General features: G+C 34.5%; 1 pseudogene; it reads left to right on the forward strand.

Annotated features, from left to right (window-relative positions):
* The first annotated feature begins 805 nt into the window (after positions 1–805).
* Positions 806–1,870, forward strand: LOC103070454 (dolichyl-diphosphooligosaccharide--protein glycosyltransferase subunit STT3A pseudogene; annotated as a pseudogene).
* Positions 1,871–13,310: the final 11,440 nt, after the last annotated feature.

Genomic DNA, 13,310 nt, shown 5'->3' on the forward strand with positions numbered 1-13,310 from the left:
TTCAATTTGTTTAGGGCATGAGATGTTTATTTAAAAACTATAATAATATCTCATATTTGTTTCTGACATTGTCTATAGGCCTGACTTCACTTACTAATTTGAAAACTATCAGCTGGACAAGCTTTGAGTAGGAATGGTAAAAATCAAATCTAAGTCCTTGCTGTTCAGAGTATAATCCTTGGATCAACAGTATCAGCATCACCTGGGAGCTTGTTGGAACTGCAGAATCTCAGACCCAGTTTGGTTTTAATCCTATTGAAACATAATCTGCATTTTAACAAGTTCCCCAAGTAATTTATATGCATATCAAAGTTTGAGAAACACTTTTAGTGTCTGATTATAGTAACAAATCAAAGGCAATTCCAAATTTAAAAAAATTATTTGTCTCATCATCCATTCTGATCATATATAAGAAGATATGAAATCTCAATTGGGTAGTCTAGTGACAATTAGATTTAACTTTTTAATAACATTGCTACTTTAGATTTTAAAAAACAGGTTAAACAATTTTTAAAGCATTACATGAAAAAAGCACAGAGGCAGAGTTGAGTTGGAAAGTGTTGGTTCTTTAGGCTGTTCTCTAAGGAATCTAGACAATCTAATTTTCTTCTCCCATGTGGGTCAGTGGTGCTGAAGTTTGAAGACTGATATAAGGCTCTGGAATCAGTGGAAAGTATTTCATTACATTCATAAATTTCCCCACTATGTTTTCTTATTCATTTTAGTAATCGTAGACCTCTTATTTATTATTTAAGTTCACTTTACCCAATTAAATGTACTTTGCCACTTGAAACTTTAATTAATAATGCATTTTCAAAATTCCTGTTCTAGACGACCAGATTCCCGAGGAATGCTGTGCAACTATTTATTTGAGTGTCGTCTGTTGCCAGCCATTGATGTCAAGGTGACTTAGCTGAGGTTTTTGTGGTTGTTCTATGAGAAGCAGGACACCCTTGTGAAGTTTTTCATTCTGTCAGTGATCACTGTGTTATCTTTCTTCACCTATTTCTTTGGTGTCCTCAGATTTGAAAATATTATCCACAAGTTTTATCTGTACTTTAATTATTGAACTACCCTGTTCCTGGTTGAGGAGGGGTTTTATCATTTCTGTAGTTGGTTTGGTGGCCAGGACTGGTACTATTTGGAACAAGTCATTGGAGGGACAGTTTACCTAGGCTTAAATGATTCTCTCTGCTGCAAGTTACCATGTACTTCATCTTATCCACATTATATATAATCAACATTCAGAATATCTGTATGTCCCTGGTCTCTCTTTTCTCTTCCTTCACTTTCATCATCAAGTATTAATCTCTTCAAAGAGCTTGAGGATGGCTCAAGCAGTTGGGCCCCTTGCTGCTTCCATAATTGCTGTAATACCTGAACGTATCTCCTGATCTGTGGCTGTATTCTGAGATAATGAAGGGATGGCTATCTTTTGCATTCTGTTCACCTACTACGTGCTAATTAAGGCAGCAAACACTGGTTCCATGTATTTCTGGCCAAGTATGTCCTTCTTTATTCTACATGGTCTCTTCGTTGGAAGAAGTTTATATATTCTTGATCAGCTCAGTTGCTTTCCATGTACTCATGTAGGTGCTCACAGGACATTTCTCCCAGTGAATCTCTGTTGCCTTCTGTACTGTTTACTACCTGAGCACCATTTTTTGGATGAGGTTCTCCTTTGTGTGTTTGCGTCTCATTCTGCATCAGAAAACACAGCAAACTTTGTAGTCTTTGCTCCTTGCTAGATCTGTGCCTTTGTGGATTACCTGTGTAGCAAGTTGAATACCTAGCAATTCAAAACTCTTTTCCAGAGTACCCCCTCCCTGGTGGCTTTGTCCTTTTCACCATGGAAACTCTCTTCTACTGACCCTGGAGTGGGTGTTTCTACTCAGTGATGGATCTTTTCTGTGCTAAGATCCACATTCTCATTCTTGGTGCTAGCGTCAGCCAACAGTCGGGTCATACTATTTTCTGTTACTTGCAACAATAAACCTTAAATAACACAGGTACACACATGTCTTCATTTTCTATCTGATGCTTAACTTCCTTAAAAGAATTTTGGAAAAAAAAATGGCAAAATGTAAGATTAAATTTAAACCTAGGTGGTTAGTTTATGGATTTGGCTTATTCTATTTATTTAAAGATTTGAATTGCTTCACAGTGATAATAGTTTTAAAATATAATTTTGTTTTTTTCCGAATAGTTTTTAAAGATTAAAAATTGAGAAAAATGCAGAACTCCGATGAACAACTTTGTCAAGCTTTTATATAGCTATGCTATTGCTGACTTAGGCAAAGCAACAATGCCAAGAAACTTTAAGCTTTGAGACAAGCCAAGTTGTCTTGTTGCTCCCTCTGTATGAATGTTCTTCTTGCCCCAAAACACAAACCTTGGTCCTCATGGACCATATACTTTATTAATTGTGGTCTTCTCCAAAAGCCTTTCCTGTTCAATAACTAATAATCCTCCAACTTAATTCTTTCTAATTCTCTTCTGTACTTTACTTTTCTCTACAATTATTCACACTAGTTTCATTTATATATGCATTTTTTTTTATTGGGGTATAGTTGCTTTTCCCACCACCAGAATATAAGCTCCATGAAGACACAGTATATATCCAGTACCTAATAGTGCCTGCCACATAGTGGGCACTAAATAAATATATGTTGAATGGATAGATGAACAAGAGAATTGATATCAGGTAATATGATCTTACACCCTTCAGATGTCTTGATGTGTGAGAATTGGGCCCTTGGAGGGTCTCTTTTCTTAACATCTTTTGCTTCTGATGTTCTGAAGCTTATTGACATCTGGATTTAGACAGATGAGCCCGTGGTTAGCTGAAATACACAGGAGCATCTATTTTAAGATTTATTACTAACAAGAATAGAAATTGTGAATTAACACAGTGATCCAAGGTAATCTAATCTTGTATATAGCAGACCCTGCGTCAGTGTAAGAGAGCATTCTTAGGATTCTTCTTCTTATTATTTTTATCCCTAATAATAATAATATTAATCTTATAATCTTACTAATAAAAAGATAATAATAAGATTAATAATATTATTAATCTTAATATTAATAGCCACTCTACTGTGAGTTAACCAGAAGAAACTGGGATTTCCTCAAGATCTATAATACCCAGGAGAAGAGTCAATAAGTTTGATGTTCTTTACCCTCCACAGTGGTGAGAACTAATAAGAGAAAGGAAGGGAAAGAAATGGTAAGCACTCAAAACACTTACAGAAGTAGTAAACTGGCCTTCAGATAGACAAAGAAAGAAGGCTAGCATTGTGATAAGTATCCGCTTCAGAATGCCACATTTCTGATTCCTTTTCATACTTTGAATGCATCTTTTAAATGAGGATTTAAGGAAGATTTCTTTACTGAATAAATGATGGGAAAGCTACCTCTTCTCTGTAATGGGTTCTTTTAATTAAGAGTGATACTTCACATGAGTTATTACAACTCATTTTAAAATTACAAGATGAGAAGCATGTCAGGCCAGGCCATTTCCCAGAGCAAATGTAAATGTTTACACCACTGCAATACCATCATGTGATGATGTATATATCTTAAAATGATAAGAAGGATATTTTAATTCAACTAACAAAACAAGTGGAAAAGTAAAAGACAACTTTGTATATTACCAGTTATATTTTTCTCAATCTTAGAGTAAAAATAATTTTCTTTTCAGTTTTTGCTCAAGGAATACTATAGACCCTCAGTGACCCAGAAACCTGCCACAGAGAGTGCACTTCTTTGTCTGTAAAGTTGAGATAAAGAACAAAGAAGGCCTCCAATGTTTAAAAGCAAGGAACAAATGGCTTTATGGTGGAAGCACAATGTGTTATTTGGATAAGACAATGGAAAAAAGTAGAAGCTGTGGACAGGGTCTGGAAAGATATTTTCTCTACCTGACTTACATAATTGCTATAGGGATTATGCATTTACCATTAGCAGATATTATGTTTCCTTGATACCATGATTTGACCTTTTTTTTATTTTTTTCCTTTGGTAAAATTAAGAATCCAGTTTTAGGCCAGTGAGTTCTAAGTTGTGCAGACTCCCCCTTCCCCCCGTCCCCCAAAAACACAAGAACTGTCTGTTTGCTAAGTATCTATATAGACACTATACCCTCTTACCCTCTTAAAGTATAAGCTCCACACAGGCAAAGTTAAGTGCAATTGTAAATTGAGATTCCTACTATTGATTTAGCCCCAATGAAAACTATTGTGTTTTTTTTATGATTCATAGTCTACCTTTAGTAAATCATTTCTGGAATTTATGAGATTGTTTCCCATTTTGATATGAATGCACCTGGGGAGATTGCCAAAGGACAAACATTTTTATTGGGCATTTACAATTTTGCATAAATTAGATTCTTCTTCCTCTTCCCCTTCCTCTCCTCCTCTCTCTCTCTTCCTTATTCTGTTCTTCACTCTATTTTTCTCCTCTCTTTCTTTCTTGTGTCTGTTTCTTTGCCTGTGTAGTGCTCTCAGAATGGAAAAATCACAAAGGCCCTCAACTTTTTGCAAACATTTATTACTCTGGCCAAAAGAATGCTGAATCTAAAGGCTGTTTACTTTTAGCCACATGTAAAATATAACACTTTGTTTTCCTAAGAGATTCTGTGTTCCTTTAGGAGATTCAGGTCTAGGTGTCAATTGATGGGTCCCAATTCTCTCTCAATAATAAACTTGATTATTGGTTCTACCTCTTTGTTTTCTCTTTAATGAAATGAAGATACTACCAGTAGTGTGTAAGATATGGTTATCTTTCAGCTGCAGTTGGTCAGCTCTGTTCTTATCTCCAGGAATGTCTGGAAGTCTGGTGCTGACATCTGATAAGAACAAAGATGTGTTAGTTATTGATAAAGGGCAGTTTACAGTTTGAATCTCTCATACAGGTGCCCAGTGCCAAATTGTCTATATTGTTTGGAGATGGATTGATGGTTTATACTTGTTTCAACCTACAGAGGTGTGTAACCAGTAGGGTGTAAAAAAAAACACTGCTGTAAACTTTTGAGTAACTCTGAAAACAAGATGCCTTACACATGTCTTGTTGGTTTATAATCTGAAGACAGAGAACATTTGCAATTGAGAGACAAATTGCAGATGTTCTGCAATGGGCTGCATCTGGAAATGTTAAACCCTCTATGATGGTACGTTCTTTTTCCTGCTGTACTGTACTCTACTTTTTTTAAAAGCTTTTTGTCAGTGCCTCCTGTGGAGGCTTGCCAGTTCTCTCAATTATTAGGACCTTTGTAATGGGTGTAATGACCTTTTTTTCAGATATAGTTGAGAGATCAATTTAGATAAGGTATTATTACTTTAATTTTCTTCTTCCCTGTACTAACTCTGATTAGAGTAAACATATTTGAAAAGTGGAACACAGAGAATAGTAATAAAAGATTTGTTCCTATCTTGAAAGCCTTTCAGGATGTGAACCATTTTAAAGAAATGTCAGATTATAACATATGCGGGTACATAATTTCCCAACGAATATTTTGGGAAAAAATTGCTGTGAAGTGGTTTTTGACATCTGTTTTGACTGAGCATAACAGATATTTTTGGCCATAATACATTGGGCATGTTGATGCTTATTTAGTGTCATATTATTGTCTTTCTTAAAAATAAGACCTTTTCAAATGAATTATCCAGTAGGTGTTTCCAAATTACAGACAATAATTCAAGTTCACATTTTTTTTTTTTTTTTTTTTTTTAATACACAATGTATTTATTTATTTATTTATTTATGGCTGTGCTGGGTCTTCATTTCTGTGCATGGGCTTTCTCTAGTTGTGGCAAGTGGGGGTCACTCTTCATTGCGGTGCGCAGGCCTCTCACTATCGCGGCCTCTGTTGTTGCGGAGCACAGGCTCCAGACGCGCAGGCTCAGTAATTGTGGCTCACGGGCCCAGTTGCTCCATGGCATGTGGGATCTTCCCAGACCAGGGCTCGAACCTGTGTCGTCTGCATTGGCAGGCAGATTCTCAACCACTGCGCCACCAGGGAAGCCCTCAAGTTCACATTTTAGGGATAGTGAATTTAAGAGTTTGTAAGTGCCTGTTTGGCATTGTTTCACTAAAATTTTACAATAAATTTAAGAAAAACATACCACTCAAGGAAGGCTTACTTAGTTTATAGTTATTTTATAATCATTGTTATTAAGGCATTTCAAAATAATGCTTTATTTTATTGTTTATTCTCCATGGTGTCCAAAAGAATTATTGTTAGATGTCCCTACCACTTTTTAATAAAAGACGTAATAATCCCTGAAGGATGCATCTGATAGTCTCAATAATATGCATAAAGATGAATATTAAACTATACTCTGAATTGGTGATTACCCTGAATAAAAGGGAACATTATGACTTTCATATTAATTTTCAAATTTCACTTTAATAAAAAAACTATATATAATACATTATACACACACACACACACACACACACACACACACACACACAAACACTAGATTTTTAGTGCTGTATTTTCAAACAGGACAACAAATAGAGAAATTCTAATAAAGTTATTTGCTACTTTACATTCTTCTCTATGTTTTAAATTATTATCATGGATGTCTTTTAAAAACCTATATCATATACGTCCACATTAAAGCCAAATCAATATCATTTCATTTAGGAGACAGATATCTCTAGCCCCCAGCTTTCAGGACACAAAGATTTTAACAGATCGTTTTTCAGTTTACACTGCCTTCTCCCTCTCCTTCCCATTTTCTATTCCTAAGATTGCCAGAATAGAAATATTTGTATTTTTCTTTTGAAAGAACATTGTCATACCCTATTTTCTGAGATAATACTTGAGAATTTTCAAAATGATATTCATCTATGCTTCCTTGATCTCTCCAGCTAAACTATATTTAGGGAAAGTTGATTTTTTTGTTTGTTTGTTTTGCCTTTGAAATCAACTTTACTTTTAAAAAATATCTCAAAGGAATTCAGGAGCAGAGAAATTCAGCTGTGACAACTCAGTTTGTAATAACAAACAGGTTTTACTCCTTCTATAAATGAGCAACTCAGTTGTAGTTTGACTAGTTTTATCAGTAGAAAGAAAACAGAAAATTTTATTTTTCTCATCTTCATTAGATCATTGTTTTTATTAGGCTTGGATGTCGAATGTCAAATGCATTCAGTGAGGACAAGATTGATTTATCATATTTATTGTAAAGTGCTGATATCTAATGAGAATACAAACACATGTTTTGCCTTTAAAATAAATCAAGGATATTATAGTCAATATATTGTTTAGAAACTTGGAGTAAACTTAAAGACTGTGATGGGAAAGACCAGACGTTGGACACTGTAACATAAGGAACAAAGAATAAAAGTATTCCTCTTATCTAATTAAAAAAGGAACAGAGAAAGGCAAGCTTTAAAATAGTCTTCAAGCCCATGAAATTTTATTTGAAAAACAAAACAAACCAATCTAGTATTTTTCACTTCAACTATAAATAGACAAACTAAAAGGGCTTATGTCATAGCACAAATATATGAGATCTCTAATATCCTGAACATGAAAAGTAATATAAATTTTACCGGTTTGTTCAATATATCATCGAATTTTAGCTGAGTGTGTATGTATTTGATGACTTTCAAAATCCTTCCAGCTCCATGAGTTGCTGAGTCTCTCAAAGTATCACCTTTCACTGTTTGACGTGCTTATAACTGCAAAACATCCTTCCATCATATACAATAAAAACAGGTTTCAAAAAACGAGATGAAGCTAGGAATGTTTAATCTAATTTCATTTTACAGAAGTAGAAAAAAAAAACACTAAGATTTTGCAGTGCTTGGGTTTCTTTTTTTTCCTCTGTAAAATAGTAATTTCATTTTTAAAATAAAGCTGTCATTAGATAACTTTTTACATCTCAGTGGTTTTGTGTAGCTTTGAGCAATGTACAATATGTTCTCCTTTCCTTGAGGTTTTCTGTTATAAGTGAATTTGTGGTGGCATAAATATATTAAGGGGAACGATGTTTCACTGGTAAAAAAAAATTGCTAACATCAACGCTTCCATATAAGGAGAGGATAAATAAAAGAGAAGTTTATCTTATGTGGTACATTGTCCTCTTTACACAAACCATTGCATGAAAAAATAAGCAGTTTATTTTTCCCAATAGCCCTATTTAATACAAATATAACACAAAGAAAGCAAACATTTGGTAAATTTTAAGTGTTCAGTACATGCAGACATATAGAAATATATAAAATCATTATATATTTGCAGAGAAAGAACAAGATCCTTGAGATGAGCTAATTTACCTGTAAAATGCTCACCACTAAACGGTTTAAAAATTATCGTTTCCCATATTTATTTGTGATATACAAAATTCATGCTGAAGATACTTATGTTGGTAAGTCAGACCATATAGGATGTCTGGGATAGTTCATGCTTCACCTATGATAATGAGACTGTTACAAACTATCCCTTTAAAAATCTCCCTCTAGGGCTTCCCTGGTGGCGCAGTGGTTGCGAGTCCGCCTGCCAATGCAGGGCACATGGGTTCGTGCCCTGGTTCGGGAAGATCCCACATGCCGCGGAGCGGCTGGGCCTGTGAGGCATGGCCACTGAGCCTGCGCGTCCGGAGCCTGTGCTCTGCAACGGGAGAGGCCACAACAGTGAGAGGCCCGCGTACAGCAAAAAAAAAAAAAATCTCCCTCTATATATCTATATAAATAATCAAGGGCTAAAACTTTATATCATTTCTTTGAGGTATAATACTGAATCCAAAATAATTATGATTATATAAGGTATAATACAAAAACTAAACTGTATGCTTCAGTGCTGTATCTCAGAATAATAATAATAGCACAAATAGCAAATAATAAATATAGTAAAAATAATAGGAAAGATACATATAGGGTTTACTCTGTGCTAGGTACTACTGATTATATCAGATGTATTTATTTAGTCTAATTTTTGAGGTAAAATTATTTCATCCACCATAAAGATGAGAAAATGGAGTCACAGATATTAAGCGACTGGCTAGGGTTACCAACCTAGAACGTGATAGAGCTAGGATCTAAAATGAAGTAGGTTACTTCTAGAAACGGTCTGAACTACTTTACTGTACTGTGTCTCTATAGAAATAATGTTTTTGAAGTCATAAGCATAATTTCTGATTTTTTTTTTTTGGTATTTGCCCTTAGTAATACATTTCTAATCTTGAATATTTTACTTTGTTGTATTAGTTTCCTATTTGGCTATAACAATTTATATATATATATATATATATATATATATATATATATATAAAATCTTACTTCTGGAGCCCAGAAGTCTGAAATACCCTCACCTGGCTAAAATCAAACTGGCCAGGCTGCACTCCTTTCTGGAGGCTCTAGGAGAGAATTCACTTTCTTGCTTTTTCCAGCTTCTAGAGGCTGCCCTTGGTCCTTGGCTGTAGCTTCTTTTCATCTTCAAAGCCAGCAGTGGCCAGTTGAGTCTTTCTCATGATGCTGTCTCTCAAATTCTAATTCTCCTATTTCCCTCTTCCCCATTTATGGACCCTTGTGATTACACTGGGACCACCAGATAATCCAGGGTAATCTCTTTATCTTAAGGTCAGTTGGTCAGCAGCCTCAATTTCATCTGCAACCTATATTCCCCCTTGCTGTGTAACATAACATATTCACAGGTGCAGGGATTAGAACATACACATCTTTGGGAGACCATTCTGCCTACCACCATCCTTATGTATTTATATTGGGTATTTTATACCTGTATGTGTGTAAGTATATGTGTGTGCAAAATAACATCACAATATAATGAGAAGTGTAATTATCCATTTAATTGACTGTACCTTAGACATTTTTGTTTGTTAGTCTAAAATTTAGAAAATGTTACCTAACTAACCGTTGATGAGTTAGTTTTTGTTGGAAATTGCCATTTGGTCAGTAAACTGAAGTGAGACAGTGTGAGGACTGCAATTAAGGCTCCCTGCAGAATTGAGAAAGTGACAGTTGGCATGGATCATATTTAGTATCTGCAGGTTGCGGTTTGCAGCCAGTAGAGGTTTATCCACTCTCCCACGCTCTTTGAAACCACACTGGTAATAATTTTGTAAGCCTTTGTGAAAACTGATTAGCTTTTGATAACAAGTCTGTTATTATCCTGGGTCACTTGCTTATGTTTACTTTGCTTTTTTGCTTTTTGATTTGTTTCCTGAAAAGCAAAGGGAAATTAAAAGAAAAAAAATTTCTGTGTTAAAATTATTTAAACAAGTGTATATTCTTATTTTGTCTCCAAAATGTTGGATTTAAACATGAGAAAGAGCACTCATTGTACTGGTATACTTTGTATATAATATCTTAAAATGGAAGATACTACTCCTAAATATTTATTTATAAAGTAACTTGAATCATGCTAAACTTTTTGCTCTGTTTTTATTTTTATTTTTTTATTTTTTTATTTTTTTAACATCTTTATTGGGGTATAATTGCTTTACAATGGTGTGTTAGTTTCTGCTTTATAACAGAGTGAGTCAGTTATACATATATATATGTTCCCATATCTCTTCCCTCTTTGTCTCCCTCCCTCCCACCCTCCAAAATGAGCATCTTCTGATGCTCATTTTGAATGGGAAAAAAAGCCCCTTCAATTTTGGTGAATTATGTTAGTAAAATGTTCTCATTACTTTCTGGTTTAACTTCGTTTCATTTTAATGTCTTAGAACAATTTCCTGGGCTCTGCCTCTGCTCTCTCTCTCTTCAGTAGTCCCCAACACTCATTACTGATGCTAAATGAAACAGGAAGAGGCAATGACACTGTGATAGCAGCATATTTTCAGTTCCTGTGTCTCCTATACACTGTACTTTCTAATTTTCCTACACTTGGGTTCTGAATGATCTAATTCAAAACCATAATTTTTATTCTTACTTGGAGCTTCTGTTATGAATACTTAACTTCCATAACCCTAAAAGGTGAGCAGGACAGGCCAACTGAGGGTAAAAAATCAGTATGGCACATTAATGTTACTTCCTTAAGCCTAAGAAATTAAAATGATCTTTCTCCTCCTCGGGAGCTAATCAAATCACCTAATACTAAAGTGCCCACTAAGCAGACTTTTTCAAGATAAAAAATTCTCCAAAATCCATAGAACTGACTTTCTTTTGGGAAAAAAAAAAAAAAAAAAATGTTGTTCTCTCTCAAAGTCCACTATCTGCAGTTTTGTGACATTCCCCCCAAACGCAGAAGGGCAAACAACTTGCAAAAGGAAATCTGCTTTTCCTTCTAACCACAGTAAGGTGATTTGGTTCCCAACAGTAACTGCCTGTTTCTAAGATATATGCCTATCATGTCATAGTTTAGGCTCTTTGACTATCCTGTGAAAGTTTCTTACGTTTCTCCATTTATTCTTGCTTCATATGATATTTATGCCCTTATGACCCCCAGTAAAGAGGAAACATGAAACAGCCAAAATCTCTTATAATCAGATAAGGTAACAACTCCTTTCAAGAAGCTCCATATCATAAAACATTCTCATTGTCTAGTGTGTTCAATTACAAATGTGTCTTACTTTAGAATGTAAAGAATGCCAGTGTATGTGTGATACTGTAAAATAATTTTTCCACTTCCTATTGTGTATCAGATTATAATAAAAGTAACTTTTAATTTAGCTGTATGTATTTTAAGATATTATTCACTTATTTTGATTCAGGGGATTTCTTCTGAAAAATGTTTCCCACTTTGATATTATCATTGAGATCCGTTCTCTCACAGAACATAATGTCTTACTGCATTGTAATGGGATAAAAATGAAGGAAGAACAAAACGTCTTATAATCTGGACCAAATATTTCATATGTTTATTACTTACGAGAATAAATATCAAAACCTCAATTTTTGAGTCTTCTACTAAAACCATCTTGAAAATATAACCAGGGTCACAACTTTTTATTCTTAAAATTATTCTGGGCTGTCCTGCCTGTTGTACCCATGCAATGGGACTACAAATGGGGTTTAAAAAAGATCAGAAACTCAAAATAATTGCTTGGCAAATAAAAAACAAAATTTCTCATTAAGAGTCTTAGAAGTATTTGAAAGAGGAAGAAATATGCAATATCCTATAGAGGTGATAAAACCATCAGGCTACAAATTTATTGAAGAACTACTAAGTTATTATCACTTCCAACATTTCTGCTTTATTGTCATTAATATATACCATTCCCTCATTACCTGTAAACATCGGTCTGTTGTTGAATTTTAGTCTCTTGTAAGATAGTAAGATAGTATATAATAATAACAACTTATTCTCAGTTAAGGCAACAGAAGACTGACTTCAAGAAATAAGTATGAATCAATTTTATGAAAGTAGTTCCAAATCTTCAAATTAATGTTAGTGCAGGATATGTGTTGCATGGAATTATGGTATCAATTGTACTGGAATTGTTGCATAAAATTTATACAAACATAGCCTTAAGGAAAATGTAAACATTCTTAATACTTGACTCTTCATGATTAAAGCTTATTTCCCTCTTTGGTCTTATTACTGGTAACTATATTCTTGAAATCAAAGTTCCATTTAAATTGAACTCCCTTATGTTCTTGGAAAAACTCTCTACCTGCCCCACCTTTTGCCTATGCTGTGTTTTCTACCCAGAAAACTTTCTTTCATTCCCACCAACTATTTAGTTCCTACTTAACCTGGTTATTTCGGGATCAGTGTCTCATCTTCCAAATCCAGGTCAGTTGCCATTCCCGCTGCACCCTCTGGTGGTCATTTCCATATCCACCTAAGTTGACTAAGCCAATTCTGGTCAATTCATACTCTTTACACTAGTGAGTTTCAGAAAAAGGCATGTGATCCAATTCTAGACAGTAGAGCCAAAAGCAAATTCTGATGAAAGACTTCTAATACAGGGTTCCTCATTCACAAAATAGAGACACAGGAAAACATAGTGGCTCTTCTGTTTCAAAACACATTTTTATTATTGTGGTTACTGCTGTGGTCTTTGTTGATGTTAATTTTTTATATGATTCCTGGGACTATTCTTTCTATATTTTTAACAGCTGAAAGTTGAAATCAACCAAAGATGGAAGAATGAAGACCTGAGAAGAAATCAAGTATCTGTCCACATTGTTCTGCCAATGAATTTGCCAATGTTGAGGTCGATGTTAGCAGTCATTTAGCATTTCTCTTGCCCATCTTATATGTTTGCAGAATCTTCTACCTTTTGAAGAAGAGACTGAAACTCACTACCAAATCTGAAAAAGCCTCATATTCTCTTCTCTAGCCTTCCTTGTGTTGAGAGACATTTTTCTATGGATTTTTTGCATTCCTG

This window comes from Lipotes vexillifer, unplaced genomic scaffold, assembly GCF_000442215.2.
Source record: "Lipotes vexillifer unplaced genomic scaffold, Lipotes_vexillifer_v1.1 scaffold48, whole genome shotgun sequence".
NCBI classification, from domain to species: domain Eukaryota; kingdom Metazoa; phylum Chordata; class Mammalia; order Artiodactyla; family Lipotidae; genus Lipotes; species Lipotes vexillifer.